Source organism: Dendronephthya gigantea, unplaced genomic scaffold (genome assembly GCF_004324835.1).
Source record: "Dendronephthya gigantea isolate DGI-Jeju-01 unplaced genomic scaffold, DenGig_1.0 000128F, whole genome shotgun sequence".
NCBI classification, from domain to species: Eukaryota; Metazoa; Cnidaria; class Anthozoa; order Malacalcyonacea; family Nephtheidae; genus Dendronephthya; species Dendronephthya gigantea.
This window is the reverse complement of record NW_021163138.1, coordinates 563,927-570,411: the sequence shown is the minus strand read 5'-3', so window position 1 is coordinate 570,411 and position 6,485 is coordinate 563,927.

Here is a 6,485-nt window from a genome sequence, read left to right as displayed (position 1 = left end):
CCATCGTAATATTACTAGATCAGATATTCTAGCATATCGCCCAAGAACAAAGCTGGCAGCAGCTAGCTGCACACGCTGAAGGCGTTTTAAAAGATAATCTGAAATTGGATGACTGACAATATCATTATAGTTGATTTTGGAGATAATGAGACACTCCGACAATTGCTTTCTTACATCAAAGGGAGCAATGTGCTTCAGTTTTCTAACGACCGCCAACGTCCGATAGCAGGTAGATATCTTGGAGTTTATTTCATTTCCACCTTAGGTTTTGATGAACTTGTGTACCAAGCAAGGGGAAGGTTGAAACTTGCTCAATTTTCTTTCCATTTACATCAAGGTCTAGAGAAACTGCATCAAGACCATGCACCCGTGACATTTGGGGAGTTGACAAAAGCATAGCCTTCGTCTTTTTCGGGTTAAGAGTTAAATTGCATTGCGAAGACCAAGATGACAGCCTGTCGAGCGCAGATTGTATTTCCGATTTTCCATTCTCAATTTCAGTTGGTTTGCAGTGTTTATAGATTGTCGTGTCGTCTGCATATTGGTGTGAGTTGACTTCGGGTGGCAAAACTTCCGATAAATCGTTAGTGTACAAGTTAAAGAGTACTGGGCCTAAAATTGAACCGGTAGAATAATCAGATCATAATCCTTTGATTTCCCGCAAAACTTCATCATAACTTACACGTTGAAAGTCGAATGACAGACTTGAGTCTTTACCAAACTGAGTGATTAGTTGATGTAATTGCTCCATTACCACGGGGGAAGACACAGAAGTAACACGTTCAGCAGTCTGGGCAAAATACGTGTTCAGTTGATCCGGGTCGACACGAAGTGGCTGATGGCTTGGATTCAAAATGCGATGTATTGTCTTCCAAACTTTCGTGGGTCTCTTACACGAAAGCGCTTTCATCATAAACGTTCTTTTTGCCTTCTTGATTACCTTTTTGAGTTGATTCCGAGTGTCTCTAAATATATTACATGCACTTTCATTGCTAGGGCGTTTATGTGCTTCTTGGCGTTCAATTCTACATTTCTTTTGGAGGGAAAGGATGTTAGGTTCATTCAGCCATGGTGCGGGCAGCCTTGTTAATTTAGTGGGGCACAAAGGCGCATGTCTATCCAGACACTCTAGAACCATAGCATTTAGGACGCTAATTTGATCGTCAGGATCTTCGAAAGCATACACAGTCTCAAATGGGAGTGCAGCGAAGTCATTCACATATGAAGTCTCGTCAAACTGTCTCTCGTTCCTAATGAACTTATACCTGGGTTCATATCGAGGAACCCGTACGTTGACAGTAATGTATGGCGCGTCGTGATCACTGACTAAAGGGCATTGTAAGACGTTACTATATGTGATACGTTGCGGTAGATTTGTTACAATATGATCAATAAGTGTCCTAGATGACTTGGTCGTTCTCGTTGCCTTGGTGATCACCTGTTCCAAATTCAGAGAATCTAGCACTTCGGTGTACCGTTTAACGTCTGGGTTGTTCTGCTTGAGCATATCGATGTTCACATCACCTGCTAAAAGAAGCATTCCGTCCCATGAAGAAACAATTTCACTTATAAAATTTTCTAATATATCTAACCACTCTGAAAAATGCATTTGACTCTGCGACCGATATATGGTACCCAATAGCATTTTACTGTTTTGTTTCGACCTGGGAGCTCAATCCATAAATGCTCGATTTCTGGATAGCGATTCTCAATGTCTGTTCGTCGTTTAAACTTTATTGTTTCTTTCACATACACCCCAACCCCACCACCTTTTACTTTGTCCCTGTTGCGGAAAGCATTGCAGTATCCAGGGATATTAACATGTTGGAGTAATAAAGGATTATTCTTTAACCACGTCTCACTCATACTTATAACATCAAATGGGTACTGCCTCAAGGTCATCATCAGCCCGTCAAATGTTGAGATCATACTTTGCTTATTTATGTGCATGATCTTCATTTGTTTATCCCTATTATTCAGTGCTTCGAGATGTATATCTTCCATGACTTCACTATCGCTGGAAGCCATGCTTTCTTCGTCCGATAGTGATAAATTGTGCATGTGGAAGGGCAGAAAACTACCTATGCATTTAGGGCATACCCATGTCCTCGGGGTAGAAGAGGAGACGCTTTTATGGTCGATATCTTGGGTGCACTTTGCGTGTATAAAGTCAAAATATTCGGTACAAACACAACGCTTGTGGTTTTTCGCTACTGGTTTCTAACACTGTGTACACCGAGGTGCTGTCTGTCTTTGGTTGTGGATGGACGTGCTGTTAGTATTTAGTCCAGGATTTATCTCAACATCGCCACACACTAATAGAAGACGAAACATAGCCGTCGAATTGTTGTAATATCTAATTCTTCTAGATATCCATTTTCTTCGGTCTGGCAAGGAATTTACAACAAAAACAGATGACAATGGTGCAAACAATAGACTTCCGTTTTGCCAATGTGATTCATCAGCAATGCAAATTCCATATCCATTTAACAACTTAAGTTGAATTCTTGAAGCAAGCATATAATCCATGAAACTACCATTTCTGTTCCACTGTAAAGTTATTCCCGAATAAATATCCACCGGGCCATTTGGTATTGCTTTTATACATGTCTCAAGGCCAGAATTTTCATCTTGTGATGCAAAAGAAAGGCAAAAAAACAGTCAAAGCACAGAGCAAACGAACCGCCGCATGATACACATGGTGCATATCTAATAATTGTCGACAAAATATTGATGACTTCACATATAGACAGACACCTCCATGTAATTTATGAACTCGGTCTCGTCTCAACAATTGATAATTAGGAATATTAATTGCTTCATTTGGTATTGATTCCTTTAACCATGTCTCTGTAAACATAGCAATGTCAATGTCTAACGTCAATATGGTTTCCACAATTTCATCAAGTTTAGGAGCGAGCGACATTGTGTTGGACAACAATAATGACGGTACAAATTCTTGCTTTCGTGTATTAACCAAAAGGGAATGTTCAGGCAATCTCTTAATATGAATCAAATTTGAAGGATTCGATATATGTATCAGATATTCAGCTTAACAAAATGTTTACAATTTCAAACCTCGATCAAGATGAGGAAAGGAACATTTCTGGTTATGTTAATGAAATATGGTACTTTGAACAATCTAGTGTTGAACATCGTTGGCCTCAACACAAGCCAGGCAACACCTGTTAGTTGGGGACTGCAACCAGAATGGTTCAAGCATCCATATGTGCAACCTTGTGCATCCATATGTGCATCCATATGTGCAACCAATGTGTAATCTTCAAAAGCTACGATCAATTTCAAATGTTCCAGGCCCTATGGGAATTGCTATAACAGAAGAAGGAACTGTTATTGTGTCTTCCAGCAACAAACACAGATTATATAGTGTAAAGCAGGACGAAATGCTGACGAACACTGGTACCCTTACACGGATATGTGGGGATACTTGTCCAGGTCACTGTGATGGTATCAATAGTGAATGGAACATGCCTTCTGCTTTATGTGTGTACTGCAATACCGTTTTTGTGTGTGATACCGGGAACAAGGCAGTACGAATGATGACATCTGCGAAGAAACTTGTTCCCCCTCAGCAAGAAATGTAGTATGCCAAGTATGCCAACGTATTCAGACTTGACAAAAAAGCTTTAAAAAAAGATTTACCAGCTACATTTGACAATCATTTTAAGCACGTTGGAGAGGTTCACTCTTTTTTTTGTAAACAGGGACAGCAAGCACTTGAGAGGACAGGCAATCGTAATACTAACGGACCAGACATAACAGTTGCACGATGCACACACGAATTGTTTCAAATTGTGTTGGACTCACTCACAAGCCTATTGAATACCTTACAGAGATTGGAAAGGATAATCTTCTCAATAGTATTCGTTTTGAAAGCCTTACCACCCTTAGTGTGGAGAGCTTTTTTAAAGCAATGAGAGCCGACCACAATATGCTTACCATTCTAACTCATCTTACCTCGAGAAAATAATCAACAGCGATCTCCCACACTTGGCATCTTGTGCCACCAAGCAAACTGCTGCAATGAAACGAAAAAGAAAAAGGTGAGGATAAAAGGCGCAAGGAAATAATGTGAGAATTCGTAAACGAGCACGGCAGGAGTGTTAAACAAGAAAATGTGCGCTGAAAGACAAAGGAAATTACAGGAACGCTTCCATTTGCCTTGAGTTTGAGACCAACTGTTGTTACAGCCTCAGAGGAAATAGACAACATTGTAGCTGAATGCCAAACTGTTAACCCACCTAATGTTAATCCAGGAAATAACGTGCGAGTAAGAGTTCAGTACCGCAGCAATGACATTGTTGCGGTTAGACACAATCTAAGAAGGGAGCCCTCTCCATACTGGTTGGGAATTTTGCTGGAAGATGTTTTCGTTGATGTTGTCAGCAGTAAATTTTTCATAAAAAAAAAATGAGAATTCAATGGCTTAATCAGACAGATGATCTGCTGTGTTATGTTAAAGGTGATACCTGTGAGAACAATTCACCACAATGTATCATGACCAACTTTAGTGGTATTTCGTTAGATTATCCCGTTTCATTAGATTATCCCAATTTAGCTAACAGAGATGATTTAAGTGGCTACGAGGAGCTAGGTCATGTGGAGGAAGATGATGAAGAAAATATTGAACAAGCGTCCAACCAACCTCTCTTGAACGAAAAGTCCCTTCCACCGAGACTTCCTGGCGTAAGCCTTTCTGGAAGAAGAACTACCCGTTTTTGTCCCCGCTAGTTACTCACATATCACTTTATTAAACATCTATTGATATAACTACGAAGATTTTATTTTTAATTACTATTGTTTGTTAAAGGCTGAGATAAAGATGCACTTAATGTTTTTTTGTTGCGTGTTTATATTTTTACACAATATTCGCCAAATGTAGGCAAACAGTATGCAACAAACAGCGGTATTTGCCTTCAACTTGGAAAATTATAAATTGGAATCTGGAATCCACCAGTAATGTGGAATCCAGAATCCAACCAAATCTAATGAGTGGAATCCGGAATCCAAGCAGTGGAATCCGGAATCCAAAAACCTCTTGGATTACCTTACATGGGCCGATCCAGGGCACACTTTATAGACTGGGTTCTCTAAGAGTTACAACCTCTAATTCATATTATTATAACAGCATGGATGTATTTAGGAAAGATTTTAAGAAGAATGTTTTAGATGCCATTAAAAAGGAAAGCAAGCAGTTAGAGAGTCAAAGACATCCAGAAACCTAATAAGAATGATCAACAGCCAGGTTATTCACCTCCCACATTAACTACTTCAGAAACACCCAAGACCTTGCAAAAACCAGATAATCCACCACCCACCTTGATTTCTCCAGAATCACCCAAGCCGCTGCAACAACCTGATAATCCACCACCGACCTTCACTACTTTAGAACCACCAGAAACCCTGCAACAACTAGGTAATCCACTACTTACCTAGATACTTCAGAAACACCAGAGACCCTGCAGCAAAAAGATAATCCACCTTTGGCCATACAAAAAAATAAAGGACGGAAAATTGTATTTGACAACTTTACACAGAAAGTGCATGGAATGACTGAAGCCCATCAAAACCCTGATGTTCACTGGGTTACCCACCTTGCTGTAGAAAATAGGGTATTTGAAAGCCACATGTCATGTGAAAAGCCTTCAAATGAAAAGCTTTTGTCAATGGAGTATGGTTCTTGTCTGCCCAATCTTTATGAAAATCATTTGCAAAGGGAAAACTACATTTTATTAACTGAAAGAGTTATAGTTGAACTGCCATGTTTGGAATTTCTAAAGAGCTATGTGGTAAAACACATTTCTCATCAATATTCTAAAGAAATGGCTCAGAAGTCGGAGACGGTATGTATGTGAATTCTCTTGATGAATGTTTTTGAGAATTATAATTATTTGAGTACCACCAAAATTTAAAGTAATGACAGTCTATGATTGAGGAAGGTATGTGTTGTGACAGAGAAGCAAATGCTTATATATTTAACTTCATTATATCAAGAAAGAGTTTATCCCTAGCGGGCGCGGAGCGCCTGCGAGGGTACTAATTCCGCTCGGAGATTAGGAATTACACCCGGAACCCGGTAGAACATAGGCAAATCCAAAGTTGTCCAAATTCTTTGTCATGGACGGTCGACGTTGGGTGGTTTTGTAAGTTATGCGCATGCGCGAGTAACGTCTGGTAATCAACGAACGTTCTGATTGGCTAAGACAGAAAGTTTGTATTTCAATGAGAACGTCAGCAATTTATATTAACTGTCATTTCGTAAACATTTTTGCGTAAAAGCGTTTCATAAACTTTGTTGTTTCTGACAGTTAGCAAAGATGAACGTGGATACGGTCAAGAGAAAGCCTGTAAGCGGAATAATTCATAATCTGCAAACTTATAAATGTTTTCAAAGACAAAAGGTACGTGTTTACTTTGTTTATTTTGTATTTGTTTCGCGATAAGAATGAGCCGTATTTGTATAC